Here is a 24,308-nt window from a genome sequence, read left to right on the forward strand (position 1 = left end):
GTTTCACCAGATAACAAGGAGACGTAAGAGTCACTGGAAGCATTTCCAATTTGGGATATTTAATTAGACCTTATGACTGAAAATTCTTATGATCATCAGAAAATCAACATTCCAACATATTCCTGGTTATATTTATTAAATGTTCCCTTTTTTGGTCCTAAGTGTGAATGTTTGGAAAAATGTTGAATTAATACAACACACTTGACTTCACTGGCACATTTTACAAAAGGAGGAGAAAAAAATGTGGAAGCCACTGAAAACTAGAGGGTTCTTGCTTTGGAGAAAAACAAAGTTCAAGCCAATGCTACAGACAGGCTGGAACTCTTCCACAGTTTTAAAAGGAAAAGACCCTATTGAAGGCTCTTTTCACAAAACTCCTTTGCTTTCTTTGAATAAAAGAGGAACCAAGCACACTTAACGCTGTGTAAAACAGATTTCTTTCAGAGAAGCCAGCTTTATCTTCAAGTCCCAGCTAGTTAATCTGCCCAAACTCATTTTTAACTTAAAGTCTGAGAAATTTGACACCACCACAGGGACTTAAAGTTTTTAGTCTAAATGGAATTTGCTGACAATACTCTCAGCTAGGGCACTGACATAGAGGATTGGTTTCTCTCATTAAGCTTGGTAAAAATGAATGTTTTCCTCTTTCAGGGAAAAAGAAGGAAGGGGACTAGTAAAGAATTCATTTTCTCTCTCCCTAAATCTGTAAACTGTACTAGCTACATCTATATGATATCTTCAGATAGCATATGCCATAGTTGAATGATGTGCAAATGCAGTTGTTTTGGAAGTGTCTGGGAAATCCTGCATTCCCTTGCCTAGAGGGGAGTACTCCCCTCCCTAAATTGCATGTTTTCACTTGCTCTGCAGTAGAGGTCTGGCTATAAATACAGAAATTTGGTTATATCTACAGTGTAACTGGAGGTTGGCTTCCAAAATATAGATAGTGAACTATTTATGTGAAACTCCTGCTGAGAGCGGTTGGAAATCCCAAAAGTGCATTGGAGCATGGTCAGGCATGTGCTGCATTTACACGTAAATATAATATCCTCTTGCATATCTACTTTTTGTGTATTGGTTTATAACTGAACAGAATTTCCTGGCAAAAACCTTTAATTACAAACACTGCATTACTCTCCTATAACTGTTGAACTTACCTAACCTGAGTTTTGTCAAATAATAACAACTTTATTGCCATGAATTAAGCAATCTTCAAATATATCTTCTCAATTTATCGTGTTTACTTCTTCAGGGTAACACATCTGTCTTGTATAACACTTATCAGACATTGTTTCTATCACAGTTCTTCGCTTTCATTCCCAACAGTTGGGGTATTTGCACTCCTTAGCTTTGTATTAAAAAAAAAAAGGGGGAGAAAAAATAAAATAAGAATTGTGTGCATCTCTGTAATCATGCTGTAGCCATGTAGCCATGACCAGTGTTTCTTTCTTTAGGCTAGAAATTGAGATTAGAGACTGAAAGTTGTAATAAAAGTAAATTATACTCTACAGTTGTCTTGGCTGGTCTCTGGGAATGGGAATGGGCACTAACTGCAGATGTAATGGAAGTTCTTTACTTTGGGCCGTTGAGCAGAATGTAACTATGCTCTGGTAGAAACAGTAATAAGCATATTTGCTGAATTTTTCCAGCCTCTGAATCATCTCAAAACTCCCCCCATCAATATGAACTTAGCTCTGCTGAAGTGAGAGCTCAGGACAAAAAGCTGTGTCTTCCACCTACGTGCAGGCACTATCTGTTTCCATTTAATGACAGAGGAAAAACCAACTGCATGGTGCAGATTGGCAAGATCGTATTTCTGTTGATTGTCTTTATAGTGAACTGTAAGAAGGTTTAGGAGGGATATTAGGAAAAGGTTCTTCACCAGAAAGTGATTGGGCACTGGAACAGGTTCCCCAGGTCACAGCACCAAGCCTGACAGAGTTCAAGAACCTTTTGGACAATGCTCTCAGGCACATGACAGGATTTCTGGGACTGTCCTGTGCAGGGTCAAGAGTTGGACTTTGGTGGTCCTTGTGGGTCCTTTCCAACTCAGGATGTTCTATGAGTCTATGATTCTTCTGCAGGGTCAATCTGGCTTCAGTTGGTACCTGTTTCTCTGTTTGCATAACACAGTTACCACTCCCTTTATCCATAACTTGCCTTACGTGAAAACCAATAGCACTCTGCCAATGGATTTCATTCAGCAACAGTCAGAAGCAGTTAATATTTTCAATGCTTTAATGCTTAAGTTCTCTGACACCATCAGTGGCTTTAAAAAAATGAAGGTGCAGAATTTTTGCTGACACAACCAAATATTTGGTCTGCTAGTCTGAACATTTTGCTAGTTTGAAACACAGGTTGTACATTATTTTAGCTGGTTTTAAAATCAGTGAGATTGCTAGCTTCTCCTTGTTTATTCCACCAGCTTATATGTTATTTCAGCCTCTAAATACGAGAGGATAAAACAGCTGCTGAGTTTCCAAATATGAAATTTCCCTAGCAGCCAAATGCTTATAGCCCTGCTGCCTTTTTCCAACAAACATAAAAGTGTAAAGGCTCAGATATCTGTACAAGTTACCAGATAGGAATAAACTGCCTGTGTGGTCTTTTGCTGACACATCTAATTCATTTTTCTTGCTCCTGAGCTGGGTGAATTGATGCTGGACTAAACGTTATGTCAATGTTAGTACTACACTGTGACTGACCTCTTGGCTTCCTCCCTCCTTAGGTACTCAATCTCTATTTGCAGCATGAAACTCACAGGCTTTTAATGCTTTCTATGTTCATGATCAGCAAAGACATAAGCAGGATGAAGACGATAATTTAGTCTGCCTGCAGATTTGGAAAGATATTACAGTGGCTCCCTTTCAGAAGATTGTCTTCTAATCTCAAGAGATTAGAAACTGCATTGCTTTTAGAATGAGTGAATGAATTTTTTACATTCAGAAAACGAAAACAAAAAAAGCAAAAAACCAAGCCCTCATATGTCAGAAGAAAAGAAAGAATGGGCTCTGGGAAATGGATGAATGTGTGTTTCTTCACAATAAAGTTACTTCCCAAATATATCAAAACGCAATTGTGTTTAGGCACCTCCTGAACTTTATCCTGAAAGGAGCCTAAAGGATTTTACAGAAAGGTTGCAATTGAAAGAATGAATGGGGAAGAAAGCACAAGGCAAAAGGAGAGCTTATCTTTACTCCTTTTATGCTCCTTGTACTTCTAATCACCTGATAATCATCTGAACCCCGTAGTTCAGCTCCAGTAACTCACTATTCCAAACACTTCAGCCGGGTAACTTCATCCTTCACTCATTTCCCGTTCCTTGCCCTACAGAAGCTATATAAGCTCTCTGAGGGTTTTGCTGGTTACAGTCCGTGGCTTGTAAGCTACAAAAATCTAAATGTAGGTCAAGATGAGTTGAAATCTTTTAAAAACAGCCAGCCACTGTTTCCTAAACATGTCTCTGAAGCAGCTGCGCGAAGGATGTTTACAATTAAAAACAACTCTCAAGCAGCCAGTTAAGAATGCACAGGATTACTCTAGTGAGCAGCATTCATTAAACATCATATCTGAAATTTCATTGTTTTAAACTTGATCACATTTAGGATCTGCATCTAAAGAAGTGGAACTATTGACTTCCAGCATCCTAGAGAGCTCTTAGGACAAAGGCTGAACTAGAAGATAAATGGTCCCAAAAGACTCTGGGGACAAACTGTGGCTGGGCACGAAGTGTGATGTCACACTGGCTTCTACTAGGATGGGAGATCCCTCACTCTTTTTTTTTCTTTCTTGATCTGATTTGTGCAAGCAAAAAAAAAAAAAAAAAACAAACAACAAGAGAAAAAGAGAAATATATGAGCTCTGCTGAAAATGAGTCAATCCCTTGAAACCCAGCAGGGGCACCGTCTGCTCTCCTTATGGAGCTCAGTGGCTTTCATCACAATTCAAGTGTCTCCTACTCCTCCCTCTCAGCTGAAGGCAGATGTGGGTTCACTGGCAACACTGGGCCTTGTTCTTTGTGAGTGTTTAGGGCCTGAGCAATCATTTTAAATTGAAAGCAGATACGGTGATGCTATTACAAGATTGTCTAGAGCAGCAACTCCCAACTGGTAAGACATGAGAACATTTAAAAGAAAATGGGTTTCATGAAGCCTAGGCTAAAAATCAGCACAGAAAAGCATAAGCATGATGCAGAGCAGTATCTCCTTAAAACAATACTTAAAAATGTTGAGAGGAAAACTCCTTCCGAAAAGGTGTTGGCAGTACAGACTTCAGTCAGACCATGGAGACGATCAAAGCAAGCTTGTACCAGGCTCTGCATAGCTCTTGGGTTTTCATATCCTTTCTTCATTCTAATGCCAAATAAACATTTATCTGCAGAAAGAAAATGCTCATACAACAAGCATCTTTCTTTTAACAGCTCATGTGCCAATGGGTATGTAGCTGTGGAATTCTGTGCTTGTGCAGACTACAGTGTGACTACAGTCACACAATTCATCAAAGATCAGGGATGTATGTCCACTTGTTTTTGACTAAAGAGGAAAACATCTGGCAATCCAGAATATGCCACAACCCTGCGTTGAGAAAGACAATGTAACAGACTGGCTGGATGTAATTAGCACAGTATGTACATACAGTTGAATGCTAGTACTATAAATGGTGTTACCTGGCACCAGTTTACCTGTGAAGTAAACTGACCAAGAGCTGTCTTTAAAATTCATTTGTATCAACTCACGGGTTTACTTTACTTTACAGATATTCTTAAAATTTTCTTGAAACTCTGTTGTAACTTCATAGAGAAGAAAATCTGCAGAGAGAGGTTTAACAGAAACGGTGAGAGGACTGAGGTACTCAGAACCTCCGACAACAAAGTTACTTTTCTTCAGGACTCCCATTTCAGTGACTCCAGTTTAAATAAAAATAAAAAAAATAAGTCTCTATTAATCTGTTTTCAAAGTCCCAGAGCCTTTAAAACAGGAATAGCCTCTTCTTCTCCCAACAGGGTGAATCTAAAGAAATTAGGAATAAGAAAACTATCACCACCTTCTCTTGAAGACGCAGCAGCAGTTCCTCCCAGTTCACTCACTTTGTACTGCACCTGAAAGAGTCAAAAGCAATGGCTATAACTTTTCATAGACTCATACTGGTAACTGTTTTTGTCCTTTGCAGAGGCTTGTGCTCAGGTACCAGGAATGATGTACCAAAAAAAGCAAGCATTGCCTCCTTGTACAGCCTACTCAGGTAGCAGGGCACATGCTCTACCAATGGCAGAAAAATTCACCTCAGAATCAAAATGAAAAACATTGAGGTCTCTGCAAATATAAAACTCCTGACATCACTGCAGTGAAGTACATCTCTGCTGTGTCTTGCTTATCTTGGCCATATTTTTCTGAGTTGATGGTTGCTGAAACAGTGAGGGGGAGAGAAAGAATTGTAACCTGGACTGTCGTTTGCTCTACCACCCCAGAGGTATCTTAGAGCCTGGTGAGGAGGGAAGTTCTCTGCATCTTTTTCTTTCCTTTTTCCGTAGCAGTTCAGAACCACATTTAAAGGTACCCAGCAGTAATCTGACCACAGCGCGGGACAAAGCAAGAGAACAGAAAAAAAAGGCTTTATCCATAGAACCTGGGCTTTTTGTCTATCTTTTATGTCTATCTTTTATCTTTTGTGTCTATCCCCATGTATGTTTATGATCTGGCTATAAATCCATTTCAGATAAATAGCTGACTAGGTTTTTTTTAAATGTGCAAATAAAAAAAAATTAAAAAATACAGGAATAAAAAGGCTTTAAGTTTGCAATGTACCTGGTTTCCCTACCCCTCCCCTTCAGGGTCTCCAGCTCCACATTGTAAAACAGCAGTTCTAAGGTCTTATTGTTGAAGAGGATTCAATTTGTCCCCATCTCTCATTTGCTCTTCCTTCGTACACTAATTTAGCACTTAACACAATTAACTGTAAACGGTTTATTAAACTAAATCCCCTGTCCCAGATTTGGACATCCCTAGACAGATGTGCGAGCGCATGGGCCCTAGCCAGGCTCTGGAGGAGGAGGGGAGGCAAAGCCATCCCCGAGGCCCCTGTGCATCTGTGAGAGTGCCCCGTTGCTGGCACTGGGGCAGTGCATGGCAGGGCTGCAGCTCCATACAGACCTCTACACACCCCATACACACCCACATGCTTGCACTCCCCTCAGACATCCTATCAAAGTCCCACGCAGACCTTCCCATACCATACATCCTCTGTGCACTCCCCCTAAATGCAGGATACGCTCTCACCCCAGAACACACGTACATACCCCGTGTGTATTTCATTCATGTCCCATGCCAGCCCATAAGCACAGTCCTCTGTGCTTCCCCGTACATGCAGCCCATACATACACGGTCTATAACCCCCATGTACCCATTACACAACCACCACATGGCTCTCCTGTGCCCAGCTCCTACAGTGCCCACGCACACCCCTACATACTCCTCATACACCCCCAGGCCCCGCTCTGTACAGCCCCCACACAGCCGCCTCAGGTGCGCTCCACAGGTGCTGGGCTGGGCTGGGCTGGGCTGGGCTGGGCGTGCCCGGGGCTCCCCCTGGCCCCCCGGCCGCTGCCGAGCAAGGCTCCGCAGGGAAGGAGTTAAAGGCAGCCGCGCAGACCACAGCCGGTATCGCCGCCGGGCACCGCTTCCCCCGCGGGCTCCGCGCTTCCCCCGCTCCCGGACTGTGCGGGGCAGCCGCGGCCAGCTTAGCCTAGCCCAGCTGAGCCGAGCCGAGCGGCAGGTGGGCTCTGGGAGGCGGTCCGGGGCTGTGGAGCTCGGCGGGCGGGCGGACTCGTGGCCGCGGGGCTCTCCCTGCCGGCTGCGCCCCGGGACGCGGGGGGAAGCCCGTGGGCGGGCACGGGTGGGGGGTACCAGGGCATCCTCCGCAGGGGGAGGTGAAGTAGGCGGAGAAGGAGGAGGAGAAGGAGGGAAACCTGCTTCTCCGGAGGGACGAGGTAGCGGCGCTGCAGCGGGCCAGCCCAGCGGCTCGGGCTGCGGGCACATGCCGGGCTTGGAGCACCGGAGCCGCGGGATTCCTGCGGGTGCCTCAGCCCAGCTCCCGTCCCGTCCCGTCCCCTGCGAGAGCGTTAGCTGGGCTCCTGCAGGGAGGAGGGCTCACCTACGGCTCCTCTCCCAGAGTGCATTAATCCGAGAGCAAGCAAACGTGGTAGTAAGTACTTGTCATCTTTTATGTATGATTTGTTAAAGTTTTATTCTTCTCTGCTGGCAGGTAGCAAAGGATTTTTAGGAAAAAGTATTTATAGGCTCGGTTGTAAGGATAATCTCTCTGGCTCTCCTTTGGACTCCTGAGCCTTTCAAATACAAAGGTGCATATGTGGAGGCACATGTAGGAATGTTCCTTCGCTCCACATGCACATCTTTAATGTTTCAGACTAAATTATGTGTCGGGGTTTTTTTTTAACTTCTGCTGTTCTCAAAGTAATTTGTACCACGTTGCACAATATGCTTAGTGTCTGAGAGAAGAGTAAATCCTGGTGACACATGCTGCATAAGGTTGGGGGAAGGAGATGAATATTTAAAATCATTAACTTGGCAGGGAGGGGGAATCACTTCTCTGCATGCTGCTTTCATGCTGTAGAGCAATGTACTTTTGGGGATTCTTTGCCTTTTAATCCTCTTTCCTGTGTATGCACATCTGGACTCTGGCCTGGCACTGCTCCCTGCACTCAGCCTGGAAGGGAGTGGCATGGCAGACTAGCAGGGGTTGGAGACCAGGGATGGAAAGACAGAGAATCCTTCCTTCCTTCCTCTTACAGTTTAAAGATACTTTTTAAAAAGCACTAGTCTTGTCTTCTGCAGAGTAAATCCATAGGAATACTTCTCCCAGAGTCAGGAAGTGGCATCATAAGTGTTTTGAAGGCTACATTATGCTCTCTACAAAGGGAATGGCTGAGAGGATAAATGTAAATACCTGATTCCACACACCCTACTTCCCAGAGGATTCCAAGCATTGAGCCCTATGGGGGGTGAGCATGGAATTGCAGGACGTGCAGAAGGTGTGTTCCTACTGAGACTTCAAAATTATGCTACCTCTTTGTGCAGTGCTGGAAAGCCATTTCTGTCAGTGAAGCTGTAACAAAAGTAGTAGTTCCTCTTGTATTTTAAATCCCTAACAGAACTACTATCTACATCCCTCTACTTCCTGCACACATCTTTATTTATTTTGCTAATGACTTGCATTATTATTTGCCAAATATGATATGTGTCTTCCTGTGCAACTTTGTTTGCTGAGATGTTCCTGGAACTAGGCTCTTAAGAGCGCGTTTTAGGAAACTTCTGCTTTTAAATCAGAATTATATTTACTAATAGCTGAATTGTTAATTTTCATCTGGTACATATCTAAAGTACTTTCTGCTTCCTCAAATGATACTGTTCTTCTGTAGCTGGTCACTGTGTGCATTGTAGTTTGTAACAAAGTGCTCATGATAACACATTTTCATGATACACTAATATTACACTCATCCTGAACACTTTGCATCCTAATGCTACAGAACAAGTGCTTTAACTCTGAAAGTAACTGGACTGACTTTGTTTTAGTAGGAGAATGTTTGCTGCCAGAGGACCAGTCATTAGAATGATAGGGAGCATGTCCTGTGCTGGTGTGCAATATATTAATGGCATTTAACCTTTTTAGATAAGCATGAGCTTATCTAAAGAAAGAGAGTGTCTGGTTTAATAAACATCACAGCTAGGATTTTATATAAATGTGGGAGGCTCACAGAAGTTAATATCGCTGACCCAATTTTTATTGGTCTTGTAGGGAAATCTTAGTAGGTCTGCTGCAAAGCAAGTTAGAAATCTGATACTTTGCTGTTGCAAGCATCTCTCCATAGTTTTAGTTGTTTTGCTGCATGGTGCAAAGGAGGATGAAGGAAATAATTTAGTGAAGTTCTGTTGGTTTGCTTGTAGGATGCTGAAAGGGAATTTATAAAGTCTGAAATGAGCAGGGATTATGTATTGCCATTGGCTTAAGTTAAATGTAAGAGCTGCACAATTTTTCACCAGTTTTTGGTCTGTTTTGTGTTCTCCCTGGCTCCTCCTTTAAGTTCATTAGGACTTCCTCTGCGTGGTGATCTGATTTTTACAGTCAATCAAAATCCATACCAATATCCTTACGCAGGCCAAATACACTGTATTTAGAAAGACTACAAACCAACAGCTACAAATTACTTTCAGAGCCCTCCTAAAACAAAATGCAGATGTAAATAGAGTTCGGAACAGTTCCAAATGCTGTGCCTTAAAGTTGTGGATGTCTAAATCCAGAAAATGTGCTCAGAAGCTGTTTGCAAGCCATGTAAGGAGATGGCTGAAGTTTTTGGTTAGACACTGGAGAACTGCAGCCACAGTCTGTGGTTGTTGGACTCTTCTAGGTAGTTTGAGTTAAGGTCTGAGCATGGGCTGGAAGTGATCCTGGTTTTGTGGGCAGACTTGTCTCCTCTCCTTCATAAACTTGTCAAGTTCATAATAAAACATGCTGCGGTTGTTTGCTTTTGCTGTATTTAGAGCTGCACTCAATAGCTTTTCCAAACTTTGTTCCACAGGTATGAGTTAGGAGGTAACGAAGATAATTTTTTTTTCCCACTGGCTGGTTAATACACTCTTCTCTCTTTGATGCTAAATGACTCTTTTTTTAACCTCCCTTTGGAAGGTAGGTGTCCTTTCTCTCATTGCTCTAGAAGCACATTGCTGCATGTGTTGCAGTAGACTATCTAAACTTTTTCAGCGGCATCTACTGTGCCAGACAGCATCCTAGCAAACCCTGTATAGCTGCCTCCATCCCCTTCACTGACAGAAATGCTTCTGTGATGTACACTAGGACTACATGTTGTTTGGATTTCAGCACTGCATGCAGAGAAGATATGATTAATCCATAGTGCTGAAAAGGATTCATTGGTGAAGCCAGATGGATTCAGGTAGGATGGACTCTGGGAGATTTTTTTAAATTTAGCACAGCTTTAAATGTTGTCTGTGTCATCTGTGATTACAGTGTGGGTTTTGCTAAAATCTGGGTCTTTTGTACAGGGTTTGTTGAACATGCTACAGCAAGGTCTGTCTCTAATAATGTCTTCATTAAGTGTCTCTACAAACAGAAGAGTATACTAATTGCCAGAATAACATGCTGTTTGGCTCTTTGAACAAGCTACTGAACACTAACTTATGAATGGAAACTTAAAAGGTTCATTAGCAACCTGCTACATGAAAGAAATGCCAAGATGAAATGAAAATACATTTGTACTCCTGTTGTTGTTGCTACTAAAGTTGATATAGAATTCCAGTTTAGTTTTTGTGGGCATCTTGACTAATTTAATAAACATTTTTGTGCCTCTGGAGTTTCAGCAGCTGCTCCCTGTATAAAAGCTGGGAATAACTAGTTCTGCTTTGGTAGAAATGAAAGGAGAATTGAGCTCTATAGAAATGAGGAGATTAGAGCTCCATGAGGCATATACCCCTTTAATGCTGCTGGAAGGCAAACTCACTCAAATAATCCTAACTCTCACTTCTGGTGGGCAGAAATTCTAGGGGGGAAAGAAATTCCCTTAGTGACTTATTAACAAAGGCTTTTAAGGTTTGCTGGGATTTATCATGTGAGCCTAATCTACCTTTTGTTCATCCAGTTGGTAGGCTTTAAGATTTAAAAGGGTCTACAAAAACTCCTCCCACAGACTCCTTATTTAATTAAAGAGGCTTGGTGCATTATTTACCTTTGAGTCTTCCATTTATGTGGGAACAATGAGTTGGGGTTAACATATTGTGAAATATTTGTGAATGCTGCATTATAAGCAGCGAAAAGAAGCAAATTCTGATTATACCTTCAAATTTACACTGACCTATATGGGTTCAGTCAGAATGTCTGGAAGTGAGGCCAGCCCTACATAAGTACTGAAGTATAAATACAGGTGTCCAACTCTACAGCAAATTTCCCTGCCCCTGTAGGCAATTCAAAGGGCCTGGATGAGGGTCAGTTTCTTTTGCTGCTATGAGAGCTCTCTGGATTCATCTGATGTGCAGATCAGGCCTTGCAGGCACCAATATTTTCTATATTTTGCTTTGGTAGTCCAGTAGAGACAGACTGGTAACTGTAGTTCTCTTATTGGTTCCCTCAGTTTCTTCTCCTCCCCCACTCCATTCATCCCTGTAGCTGTGAGCATCAAGTTGCAGATAAAACGACTTCTGAGAGAGCAATGGGATGCAGCTCTTGCCAAAGGCAATTAAGTGCTTAGGATTACAGTGTGCTTTACAAAGTGTGTTCTTGCTGAATCCTTTTCCTCTTCTGCTTGCTGGCACAAAGCAGTTTCTTGGCACTTACCTTTGTTATAACAAGTCTGAGCATTGCTAAACTTCATTACAGCGTGTCTGCTCTTCTGAAGAAGTCTAGCAAGCTGCACTGTCTTCTGTTTTGAGGACAGTCTTGCTGGTGATTCTTTACTAAGACTCAGCTTGACCTCATCACCTCTGCTGTAATTGGATTAAATTCACTCACTTGCCAAAAACACGGCCAGCTGACAGCATATTAATTATTCAGACTGAAGTGCTGTTTTGTAGGCATAGGTTCCTTGGTACCAAAGATGTTTTAGGGCTTGTATTGCAGCTGATGTGCCAGAGGGATACAGAGTTGTCACTGAGGGATGTTTTCACTTTTCTTCATCATAAAAGTGAAAGTAGAAGATATAACCTGTGGGAGAAGAAATGACTGGCTCTATTTGCCAGTCATGTGCATCGCTTACTGGTGCTTCTTGTGAAATGTGATAAATTGCTGAGAGTCCAGAGACATCCTGGCTGAGGAAAGTGAGTGATGGCATGTGCTGTTTTACACACCCACTGCGGTTTATTTCTAATTATTGCACAGCAGGTTAAGATCATTATTTTGAGTTGTCTTTTTACTGCTTTTTCTGTTATTCTTCAGCAGTCTTGTGATCTGATGTATTTGCAGAGTGGCAGGATGATATCTGAACAGAAAAATGTGCCCAGAAGGACACTGGAACTGTGTAGTGAAGGATAATCTGATCACCAAGGCTGTAGTTTCATCCTGAGACCTTTTATATACTCTTTAAACCAGTGTAATCCAGCTTTCAGTGGGAACCACTGCTAAGTAGCAAAAATCACTATCCTGATTGTTAACCTCAGCAAAATGTTAAGGGATGAGTGAGTAACATGGAGACCAAGAACTGAGTTGCAAATACTCTTATAAAGAGGATTTGAGTGGCTGGAGAGACACAGTGGTACAGACACTCTCAGAGATGATCCAAATAATGAAAGGATCCCTGTTTTGTGAGTTAGCTTTTTCTTATCTGCCTGGAAGTACTGCAAGTTTCCTGTTTGCTGCCAAGGCCTGTAAAGAGTTGCATTTTGCAGTCAGCATGGGGCAGAGGAACTAGAGCTCCCAGCTCCCTATCAGGACATTGTTGCATTTCGTTTCAAGGTGATGTTGTTTTTTCTAAATTCTATAAATATTTACGGTGTGAAACAATAGATAAACAAGGTGAAATAAGGATGTGAGATTTTCCATATATACTAAGTGAGAGTTACAATTTCATTTGTTGTGTAAATGTGCAGTGCAAATAATAATAAGGATGCCTGCTTTAATACCCCATTATAACATAGTTGTCTAATCATATTTTTGGCAATGTTAACTATTATGAAGTTGCTTGTTGCTTAATGGAATAGATATATAATTCCATTGATTCTTGAAAATGATGTAAGTAGTTTGTTAAATATTAAAGGGTTTTTTTTCCTTCACATATTTTATGTATTTGGAATCAGTGCCATTAAAAAAAAGACAAAACACTGACCATCTCTCCTGGGCAAGAATTAACAGCCTAGCTGGGTAAAAAAAAAAGTATAAAGGGCATGTTCTGTAAGAAGCACTGTCAAAGACTAGGTCAGGGAACCACTGTCTGTATGTTCTTATGCTCTTGACTGTATCGAAAGGAAAGTTACAAACCTGAAGCAGTAAACAGGCTGTGTTTCAAATACATAGGAAAGAGAAATTTGTCAAGAATGGCCGGCTTCACTCAGGTTATTTACCTCAGATGTCTTAAGATCATAGCTTTCCTTTCCTTTGGTGTAAGATGAGGAGGAAGGTCTTAAATCAGTGCTTCATGTCTGAGAGTTACTGATTCCACATCACTAATTGAAGTCCAGTCTGGTTTTGGAGGTGAGAAGCCTTTTCTGTTTTGTGCAGCGTAAGTTTCTGCCAGTGCTGTGGTGTGTTAGGTGGGTGAGATCTGCCTCTGCTGCTACTGTATAAGTTCTGACATTGTGGCTGTGGTAGTCTCAGAGGGTGTATCTTGGACAGAGCCTGAGAGACCATTGCAGAGGGAGTCCTGGCTTTGAAATTTAACAGCTGGTGTATGGGTGTCTCACCCCCAGCACCAGAGCAGTGCAGTTCCTCTGACCTCAACAGAGTTGCAGCATTCATGGTTTTCAGTGATGTGGGAGCGAAACTGGGCCTATATTCTTTTAAATGGTCTATTTAGCAGCCCTTTTCCATATGCAGTCTCCATGCCAGTGACAGGAGCTTCCTGGAACTGACAGGAGACACAAAAGACCCCCTTCTCTAAACCACTGGACCTTAAGAATATTGAAAAGATGTTACAACAAGCCTCATAATACACCATTGTCAGGCTCTCTCTGAAGATGCCTGCAGTGGTATCATGCCTCTAAGCTTTCCAGAGGGGGTGTGATGACCCCACATGGAAAAAAATACAAGAGTAATGGTTTGGGTGGCTGTGAGGAATTTCATAGTACTACTTCCCCTGGCTGTAATTTGAAACCAGCTGGAGGCGTTTAGTGCTGACTGAACTCATATAAGAGGCAAGCAAATATCTGAGCATGGATCATGCAGGTTTTTTAGGAAGAGATCTTGGCTTGTGAACCTGTGCATGTCTGGGTGCATCTCTCTCATGGAGAGAGGAGTGGTGAAAGAAGGTTTGTTTCATTTTTTTCTACATTTCCCTTTCTTATTCCTACTCATTTTCCTGTTCCTTTGCAGTACCGCAGTTTTTCACTTTGCTGTGAAAGTGTCCGTGCTTGTGAGTGGAGTGAGCACATTTGAATGGAAGAGGGTTTGTGAAGTCTGAGTTTTGGCATTCCTAGGGGAGTGGCAGGGTTTGCATTCTGTGCTGCCTCAACCCTACTCAGGGATGTGCCATAACTGTGTGGTGCTCTGGCAAGCCACCTCTGTGTAGCCAGGAAAGCAGCCTCAAGTCGGAGAATTACACTTTTTTTATTATTTTCTTGTCAATTGATACAAACTTCAGATCACCGACTTGGATACTGAAGAACAAGACTACCACAAACAAGTATGAAGTCGCTTACAGAAATATTTACTTCACCCCTTCCTTTGTGGTCCCCTCTTGCTGTGCACTCAGTGCAGGTCACAGACAGCAGCAGCCCTAAGGACTCCTGTCCCTCAGGATGTGACCCCACTTGGTGCCTCCAGCCCTCAGGAGCTGCTGTTTTCTTTCCCTAACTCCTGGTATCCAGATGTTCTCTGGCTGATGGGCTTTTTGGCGCCATGACACGCTCTGGTGTGTAGCAATTTTTACCACTCGGGCTCCCCTGGTGCCAGAGCTGGTGGAAACCATCTGGGATTGGCTTGGGGTGGCTCAAGGGCCCCTGTGCCTCTTGTCCCTCAGGCCATTTCCCAGTGGGTTCTATGAGGGATGTGTCTAGAGCTGTGGCTGCGGGATGGCAGTCAGTATCCCTGAGGGAATCCCCTCATGCCGAGGGGTGAGTGACAAGGCAGGAGCAGTGCTGGGCAGGCCTTACCAACAGCCAGGCAGGCTCCAAAGCGCTTCCCTCCATTTTAGCTCAGTCCTGACCTGTGGGACCAAGGTTTTATTGCAACTGATGGGGAATTTTGCTCGTTACATGCTAAAGTAGGCCTGAACATGAGTGCTGGGATACTGATGGATCAATTAAGCACATCTCAGAGAGAGTAAAAGTCAGTAAATGGCTATTTGATCTGGGTTTTCCTCAAATGCTTCTAAACTCAGTGAGCAGAAGTACTGCTCCTTCATTTTACCTGAAAGTGTGCCTTTATTGAGTTCATCTCAGTTGACTAGTAAAGTATTTAGTTTTCATCCAATCTATTTAGTTCTTATCTGATATGGAACTCAGTTACATTCCTTTTCCAAGGAATTTCCAAGCTATAGCTGTGAATGTTAGGGTCATCCTGTTTAGTCTGAGCAGAAGTGGGGGCTCTGTTCCTGACTGGACCATAGTAACAGCCAGAAAATAAGGTTATAAAAGTCAACTACTGGCATAGCATCTCACCAGCAAGGACAGTCAGAGATGGTCAGATAGTTCTCCAGGTAAAATAGTGTGGACCTTACTCCATTCTCCACATTGACTTTAATGCAGTATCTTCTAACTGCAAACACTTTACCACTCTTTTGCTTTGTCTCGGAGGGTAAAAGCAAACATAAATGTGTAAATAAGTTTTGGTACTTGATGTTATATTGGTTTTATATTACATTGTACTTTGCTTGACAACTGAGGTAACCCTCTTTGAACTTGCTGGGAAGATTCATCAGTGCATGAGCTGTTCAGGGTCCCGTGTGGGTGCCAGGTACCTGTATATTATATTAGCAACATATGGATATCGATATTGGAGCAGGAAATTGCAGTAATAGGCCTACTTCTCACTAATTTAAGGGGAAGGAGAAAAATGCGTGATGATTCATGTCTGTTCATGCTTGTGAGGTTTTCTGTGGTGACCAGAATTCTCTATATAGCTTTCCAGTGCTATTTCCATTCTAGCTGGTTTTATTACGAGTGTAAGGTTTTGAGATGGATCGTGTCAAGGGCAGGAATAAGGGAACTTTGTCAAACTTTGTTAATTTTTTATCTGTGTGGCAAAGAATTTTTTTCCTGAAGAACCAAAAAAAATTTTTTTTTAAACTGTAAGAGAAACAGGATGATGAACTAAATTGAATCTCAAAACAAAGGATTTATTGTCTTGAAAACAAACTTGCTGTAATTGCATTTCTTGTGAGTTTTTTTTTCTTCTGTTGAAGCTCATATTTCACTTAGAAGACAGGAAATACAAGTTTGCTGATTACATTTTTTAAAGCTATAAATAACTTACTGTCTTCAAAGATGGTGTTAATTTTAAAAAATACTTCTAAAGTGAAACTTTGGTGAATTAAAAATTAAATTATATGGGTAAAAAAAATACTTGTTATGTAGTTGATGTCTGTACTGTGTGTACAGATGTTAAAGGTGCTTTCAGAGGGAAGGGTGTTATAAGAAAAGTTCTGGCACCTGTAACTGGTCTAAATTGTTTTATTTCCTATTCTTTGCTGTCGGTATCTCCTTGTCCCACTCTCACCCCTGCCATGAGGGGTAATGAATGTTTGTAATCTATCACCTTGCTACTTTGCTGGGGTCATTGCTTATCCTCAGGAAGTGGTGTAATATGTGGGAATGCTGAAGTCTATCTAAAAAATAAATGACATTAGAACTGGCTCAGTGTTCCAGTTAGCCCGATATTGTGACGAGTTAACAGGAGAACCTTCAACAGCTTTTTTTTTGAGATCCACTTCTCTCCCTACCTCTCCAGTTTCCACAGCTCTTGTGTTAAGGATATTAGAGGATGTGTACCTGTTTAGTCCTTTAAGTGTCTATTTATAGACCTGTTGTCCAGAGTTTGTTTAATCCCTTTTTGAACCCATGGACATCCTTTGCCTTCACAGGCTTGCGTGACAGCAAGTTCCAGAAGCTTGTAACCTGCTGGGTAAACAAGTGGTTTCTATTTAAATTAGTTGATTGCTTGTTGCAGTGAGTACTGCCTTGTTCTAGTTTTGTAGGATTGGACAAATAAGAGTTCTGCATTTAACAGCTAATGAGTTTTTTGTTATACCTGGTCATATCCACCCTCAACCTTCTCTCCAAACTGAAGAGTCACAGCCTTTTTAAAAAGTATGTCCATGTAAAGCGTCTGCTCCATTTCCATTTAGTTGCCCTTTTTGGCCACTTGCTGTGTCCTTCTTGGTATGGGGAGAGCAAGTTATAACACTCAAGTTGTGGAAGTGCTCAGGTTGTGTGAAGTTGCAGAAATCCCTCATCTTGTTCTCTTTTCAAAGATTCTGATGATGTTTCTGGCTCTCCTGACTGCTGTTGAACACTGAACCAAGGATTTAAGAGAACTGTCAAGGATGGCTCCAGCTTCTGAGTAGGAATAGTTAGAATTGATGTTGTCTTGAGGAATTACTACACCAATGTCTATCTGCCAACTTTTTTCCCAATCTGTTAGTTTAGTCATTGATTGATAAACATGCTGAGTAACAGCAGTCCCAGGGGTTATCCCAGGAATTGCACTGCTGATTCCACTGCATCTTAAAAAGCCTGTTAAGCTCTATCCTTTGCTTTCTTATTATTTCTAATGTTTGAACTCTGTTATGTTCTGCATTCATTACTGTGAATGAAGTTGAACTTGCCAAAGTGTGGTTTCCAGGTTCTTCTACACAGCCCTTCCCATAACTGAGAGTTGTGCAGGCAGGATTTGCAAGTCCTCAAGTACTGGCCAGAGCCAGTATAGCTCTGGTTTACACACCTTGGCTAGTGGTTCTTAAATTCATATTTGAATTTCTTCAGAACTTGTGTGAACATTGTTCTGTCCTAGTGATTTATTAACATCTAATTTCCTTGTTTGGTCTGGTATTTCCTGATTTTATTTCGGATTGGCCTGGCTCCTCTGCCAGATTTACAACAAAGGGTGCAATGGATGTGGAAAACTCCCAAAGATTTCAGCAGTAAAGACTGATGAAAAGAATTCACTGAGCTTCTCTTCTACAACTGCATTATCCCCATCTCTCCCTGTTACACCTTTTGTCATCCAGCACCTGGACCGCTTTCCTAGCTGGCTTCTTGTCCTTGATGTATTTCAAGAGCTGTTTACTACACAGTGATCTTTGTTTGCAGGCAATTTTTGGATTGTCTTTTAGCCCTCTTAACTTCCTGCTTACATTTTACTTACCATGTTTTATGGGTTTCCCCTGTCTTTACTTAAGCAATCCATTTTCTAAGGGGTGACCTATGCCCTGCAATACTCTCCTAACTCTCCCTGAGGCTTCCTGGTTTTTGAACTGCTCCTTTTTAGCATCCTCTTTCTTTACTGGCACATCCTTATGTCATTCTCTTTCTTAAAATTAAATAGCTATACACTGGTTTTGTTTGATGACCCTTATATCAGTGCTGGTTTTTGTGTTTCCTAACAAGTGGCCCTTATAGTTTTATCTGTTTTGGATGGTACCCTGCACTTAGAAGTTTCTTTTCCACTGGAGAACTGTATATCTAGAAAAATGACTGGCACTATATCATCCCCTTTTTTTCCCCCAGGGGCTAATACTGAGTATTTCTAAACATCCTCATGTGCTGTTGGTATACAGCAGCTATTAGTATTGCAATAGTCTGTGGAAGCTTTCTATTAACATAGAGGGATACAAGCTGGGTGTGAAAGCATTCTGGGTGCTAATGGAGCTGGATATGTTATTACCTTTTGCATACACACAGTATGTGCAGTAATGATTAAAACTTTGCACTCCTGAAATCATGGGCTGGATTATGTATAAAATTCAAAACCTATGCACTTAAAACATCTGACAAGAAGGTAGCCTTGCTTTTCCAGTTTTGCAGAGGTGAAAAAAAAAACCTGAAGGAGAATGCTCTGTGGTTATATGAGAGGTCTCTGTGGACATGTTTACAAGAGCTGAAGCGTGTTTATACTGACTTCTGTGCAATTACTGGAAGATTGTCCTTATTCCATAAAGCATGTGCATGCAGTTGAAGGAGCAGTACAGATGTTTACTCTCTATAGATGCACTTATAAGAGCTGGTTTTATAGACGCAATCCAGCACTGAAACAAGATATGCAAACAAGTTATTGTTGATTAATATTGCTTAGCTAATTGAAGCTAATATTAACTAATAAAACCTAGACAGGGGAATAAACCTAGTTCTGTGTTCTCTTTACCCTGTATCACTGAAGTTATATATACATTCTTTCTACTAGGAGCACAGGATTGGAGTGTTTGTTGGGGTTTTGTTTGGGTTGTTTTGTTTTTACTGAGGCACATCCTGTCCCTGCTATAGCTGTCCTTGCATTCTGTAAATAGATGCACCTAAATTTGCAGAGCTTGTCTGTCTGAGCCTTTTCTTAACCAGTGAGTGCTGGACCAATCTCGCTTCAAATCTAGCTGTGTGTCTGTGCTTTGTTCTTGAAAGACTTGGATCCAAGCCTACTACATATCTTCCTGGAGCAGAAAGCTGTTGGAAGTGAACATGCTGTCTCTGGGTGATGACTTTACTGATGAGTTGCAGGAGTTCCCCATCATATGATGAGCTAAATAATGAAGTCAAGTTGTGCACTGTGAGAGTTACTGCAAAAAGAATGAAAGTGAAATTGAGCAGAGCTCGTCAAAGCCGACTGAAACAACAGCTGTGGTGAAAACCTGGACCTCATCACTTCGTTGTGAGACGTGCAAGGGAAATGATGTCAAGGGAAACAGTTCCTTGTCCCAGAGAGGAACTGGACTTCACCATTCAGAACACTTCTTACAGTCCTGTATCTGACTAATCCAATCTTGAGTGATTTCTTATCAAATGAAATTTTGGTGGCTCTCAGGGTCTTTTGCAGTCATTGGCTTCTGTTGAGAACCTGTGGTATAGTTCTTAGTGCCAGGCTTTGGAAGGATTTTCCTTATTATCTAGGTATCATTTTCTACTTTGCAGATGGAATGGTGGGTTTGTGTAGCTATTCCAGCCAGACTTCACTATTCTGATATTTATGTTTCAATAATTTCAACAGTGTAATAATTCATGTTTTTGTAACTGTACAATGCATTCCTTGACTTGAATTATTTGTAGGGTCTCTAGTAGAATGTTTTTCAAATGGTACGTCAAATATGTAGTTCTTACTACTTTCATCACTAGGTTTCAAACACTTTACAAGGAAGTATCAGAAGGAAAGGAGTTTGGAGGGACTTCTCCAAGGCCTGAAAAAAGGTAAGCCAGGAGAATCTTCTGTTTCCATGTCTGAATGCGAAGTTGTCTTTTTCTTACTAAAATAAGTTTAGGAGGCCACTAAATAAAACTTGTGAGTGAATACACTTGCATTACCAATAATGTAGGCTTAGTCTGGATTTAACTTGATGTACCGGGGGGGAAAACAACAAAAATGACACTTAGAAATGCAAATGTAGCTAATGAGAATATTTAGGTATTATTAAATATTTAAATTCGTACCTTTAAAGTGTGTGCTTCACATGCAGAATTTCTGGAGCTCATTAGAGAATTTTTTTGGGGATGAATTTTTTTAGCCTAATTCACTGTGAGTCTTTAATGTAATATTTTTTCCCCCTATACTTGCAAATTAATATTAGTTCTGTTCGTTCAGCTGGATTAATTAGCTCAAAATTATGTAATAGAGGCAAGACAAAGTAATAATTTCTTCCAAAATAAGACTGAATCTCTGATAACTGTACATTAATTCTGACTTCTTACCCATATCTGTTTCGTTCCATCTGCAGATCACAAAGGTTTTTAGGTGCTTATAAACTGGACATCAAGCTATTACTAGCTACTTTTGAAAGTTTGTAGCATAAAAAATAAAGAAATAAGGATAAAACTAACCCTTTAAATTTAATACATGGATTCCCTTTACCTTGCCCCTTCCAGATGAAGTTATTCACTTTCTTCCATCTTCAAATGAGAGAGTTTAAACTTGCTTTATAGGAATATTGCTCTGCAAAGTTTCCAGACTTATAGGAGACAGAAATACCTCTAGAAACTAAAAAAAAAAATGAGCTTACTAGAAAAATAAAAAGTTTTGAACTGTTTGACAAATACTGAATCTCAACTTGTGAAAACAAAACCCGAGTTTCGGATCAGTGTCAGAATTTGATGCTGTTATTTTGAACAGCTCTGGTTAACTTAAATTCAGAACAAGGGCTGAGTGTTCCCTTTTGTATTATGGAGTTATGTAGTACAACAATTAACTCGGACTCATGTTATGCCAGCCTTCTGTGCAAACATAGAGTAAAGCCTTTTCACTGCCCCTAAAGAGTTTTGTCCAAGATGACAAACAGCTGCTTGCTTCCAGTGCAGTGATTTTGATGTATTTATTTATTTATTTATTTTAATGGAGAACTGTACTGAGCAGATAAAACTGAATATTTGTGATTTGTTTGTTTTTCTAATCTAGGGGGATTTGCTTTCCTTCTACTTTTTCTCTGCTGCTTTCCAAAAGTGTGCTTCTTTTCAGTTGTGCTATAAGGTGCTCAATAACTTGTTAAAACAGATCTCTCAGAAAACGATGTGGTTTCTTTTCTTTTGAGAAAGGAAGATAGGAGACCAAAACCACATGTAACACCTTCTTTCCCCCCCTCCCCCATTTGTTATCTTTCTTCATGCTTTAGAAGAAAGACACTGTCAAATTTAGATTTCTGCAGCTTCAGTTTTCCACCCCTGGGTTTTGGTATGTCTCTGAGATAACTCTCCCCCTGAAAGTACTGTTATGTGTGATAAGAAACCTTGTAACCATCTTAAACTGAACTTTGTGTGGGTTTTGGCTATAATACGTGCATATGTATATATTTATATTTTTTAATCTATTTTTCCCCAGTCTCCAAATCATTGTCATGCCCCATTTAATTCTCTCCAGACTTTTTCAATGCCTTTTTGAGGGTTTATGTGGGTAACTCTACTGTCAAGGCAGAAGCCTGTGACTTTTCCTGGCTCATGTGAGGGGACTTGCATTTGCTTCAGTGAGGCAGAATACATTTTCCATTATGGATTTGTGCATCAAACTGAAAGGCCTTGCTTGGGCTTCAAGGTTCTCAGAAATGGTAAATTTAAACCAAATACTGGGGGGAAAAAATGCTAATGCTGTATGATCTTTAAAGAAAAAAAGGGAAAAACCAAAGGAAAGGAAGATCTAACCAGGCCCTGGGGACCAATCTTGACTATGCCTTATTACCACAGCTTTATCCTTTCCAGTTCTTAAAGATGCTGTCAGTATTGAACTCTAATGACCTGATTAATGCATTGGAAGGGTGCCTATAGATTGTGGTACTGATATTGTTTCCATATGGCTTCCTGGAAGGCAGATTGGCAACAAGATGTCATCTTTGTGGTGATGAGGAGGAAGAGTGTGGGTTTTTTACTTTTTATTTTTATGGAGCTTGTCTCAGCAAATAAATACCAGTCATTGGGTCAGTCGGTCTGAAAAACAGTAGCCTTGTGGTAAGCTGAATTCTGTAGATTTATTGGAGTCTATAGAGTAATACAGGAAAAGGATATGATATCTATATTGTTTGCAGAGGCTTAAAAGCCCCATAATACCTGTTCCTCCTTCAGTCAGCAGGGAGTTGTCTTTTGAAGCTGCATGTATTCTGTGCACGTGAAATCTATGGGATAATCCCAGACGTGTTTCTTGGGGCAAATACTGGATTTCACAGGACTTACTTCTGAGAATTGTGTTCAATCAATGCAGCAGGCAGCAGCTGTTAAAAATTCTTCACCCACTGCTTAGAATTTTCTTCCTGTATTTTGTGCTTCAACCAGGCAGCACTGACCAGGCTCAATACAGATGTAAAAGAGTTAAACTGAATTAATGACAGTATCCAGTGGGTCAAACTGAATGACCAGACTGTCCCTTTTTGACAGCAGTGTAGTGTCCTACCCATTTTTCTGTGCTAACAAGAAACACCTTTTTCTTTTTTAGTGACAGTGTTTTGTTTGCATGATGGCCACACATACAACTGGTTCCATTTAACCCACGAGACTGAAATGGTTTGTGAAGTAGCTTCATATTTTTATTGTTAAAGCAAAGATTAACCTCCAATCTCTTTTTCCTTACAAGGGGATTTCTTCCATGTATCAATACATAAAGTGCAGACTTGTTGGGCGGAAGAATCAGCTGGGAGACTGGTAGTGTCACAGTGTGGTTCCTCCTTTGGATCTGAGTCCTTTCAGTCCTAGGAAAAATGTTTCATTTCTCTGAAGGGAAAAGAGTCAGATCCAGTGGGAAGTCCCTGTCCTAATTAACTGAAAATTTATTTTCTTTCTTGGTGGGATTTGCAAGCTGTGCTGTCTCGCCATCACTGACTCATTTTAAAACCAGTTCAACTGTGTCTAGAAGAGCTGTTCTCTGTACAAACAGTCATGTTCATTTGTTTTGTGCATCATAGCTTACAAGGAATGAGATAGAAAATTCCCTGGATTCTTTCATTCACCTTCATTACATTACTGCCTCACACCATATCCACATAAATGCTTGATTCTATGTAGAGACATGCTGGGGCAATTTTCTTCCTTTCTTATCTGCTGATCTCTTTTAATGTCAGAAGAGATCAAGATGGAATGAGATGATGTGTTTTGCTGACCTCAGGACCCCACATGCCACCAGTGGCTTGTGAGAAAGTACTGTACAGGAAGGTGGATGCTGTAGCTCTAAACTGTTGTTGCACATGTTTTAACATATAACCTTGGGAGATCATTGTGCTGTTGGACTTCCAGGGCTAGAAGAGGAGGAGATAATAAACTGCTATAGGAATAAAAGCCTTGGCCAAAGTTTCAAGCCTTAATAACAGTTTTTGTTGTGAGGAAGCTCTGAAATTGCAATGATTCTGAGCCAGGTCATGCTATAAATCTGAGATGTTAGAGACAACTTGCTCATAATGTTCTCTGAGATTTCTTACAGAAAATGTGGTTCTTATTGCAATGTGCCTCCTCATTCCAAGAGGACTGGCAGCTGGTTCTACTGCTGCTTGCATCAACAATGCTGTAAACCCTGTTTTCTCTCTTAATCATCAAATTAATGTTCTCCTAGACCATGAAATAGAGTCTTCCATTTAGACGTGGGTTTAATGGTGGGTTCAAACCTGCTACAGCCTCTAGGCTGGTAGGGTGCAGTGTAGCAGGGAGAGGCTCATAGTTTTGGCAAAGCTCCACTTCTCTGCTTCATTTAAATTCAGTTTGTGACCTGTGCTTCATCAGCTTCACTCCTGAGTCCTACTTGCTTCTTTCTACAGGCAGGTCAGCAAAAATCCCACAGGAATTTGAAAGGATGGATACAAGACACAACGTGAGAAAGACAACTCCTTCTGCCATAGTTCTAAACCAGCTAAATCCCTAATGCATGATTTGTGTCTTGTGTATATCTGGCCAAATGTCTCCATGCAGTAATTAATGGCAACTGTCTGGTGATCAGTCTGTAGCGGAAGGATCACTAAAGCTTTCTGTGAGAAAGCT

The 24,308-nt window shown here is 41.1% G+C and overlaps 1 protein-coding gene across 2 annotated transcripts in view; it reads left to right on the top strand.

The window, feature by feature from the left end:
* The first annotated feature begins 6,976 nt into the window (after positions 1-6,976).
* Positions 6,977-24,308, top strand: part of MYLK (myosin light chain kinase) — a 203,070-nt gene continuing 185,738 nt past the window's right edge. The window contains exon 1 of one of the 2 annotated variants that reach the window (XM_051787545.1): positions 6,977-7,200. The gene's annotated coding sequence lies outside the window, so the exon portion shown is untranslated. Of the gene's footprint in view, positions 7,201-20,008; positions 20,061-24,308 lie in introns of those variants that run through there. The other variant, XM_051787544.1, reaches the window with a different exon arrangement.

The sequence above is a fragment of the Manacus candei genome, unplaced genomic scaffold (genome assembly GCF_025592945.1).
Source record: "Manacus candei isolate 608988 ecotype Guabito, Panama unplaced genomic scaffold, ASM2559294v1 h1tg000023l, whole genome shotgun sequence".
In the NCBI taxonomy this organism is placed as follows: domain Eukaryota; kingdom Metazoa; phylum Chordata; class Aves; order Passeriformes; family Pipridae; genus Manacus; species Manacus candei.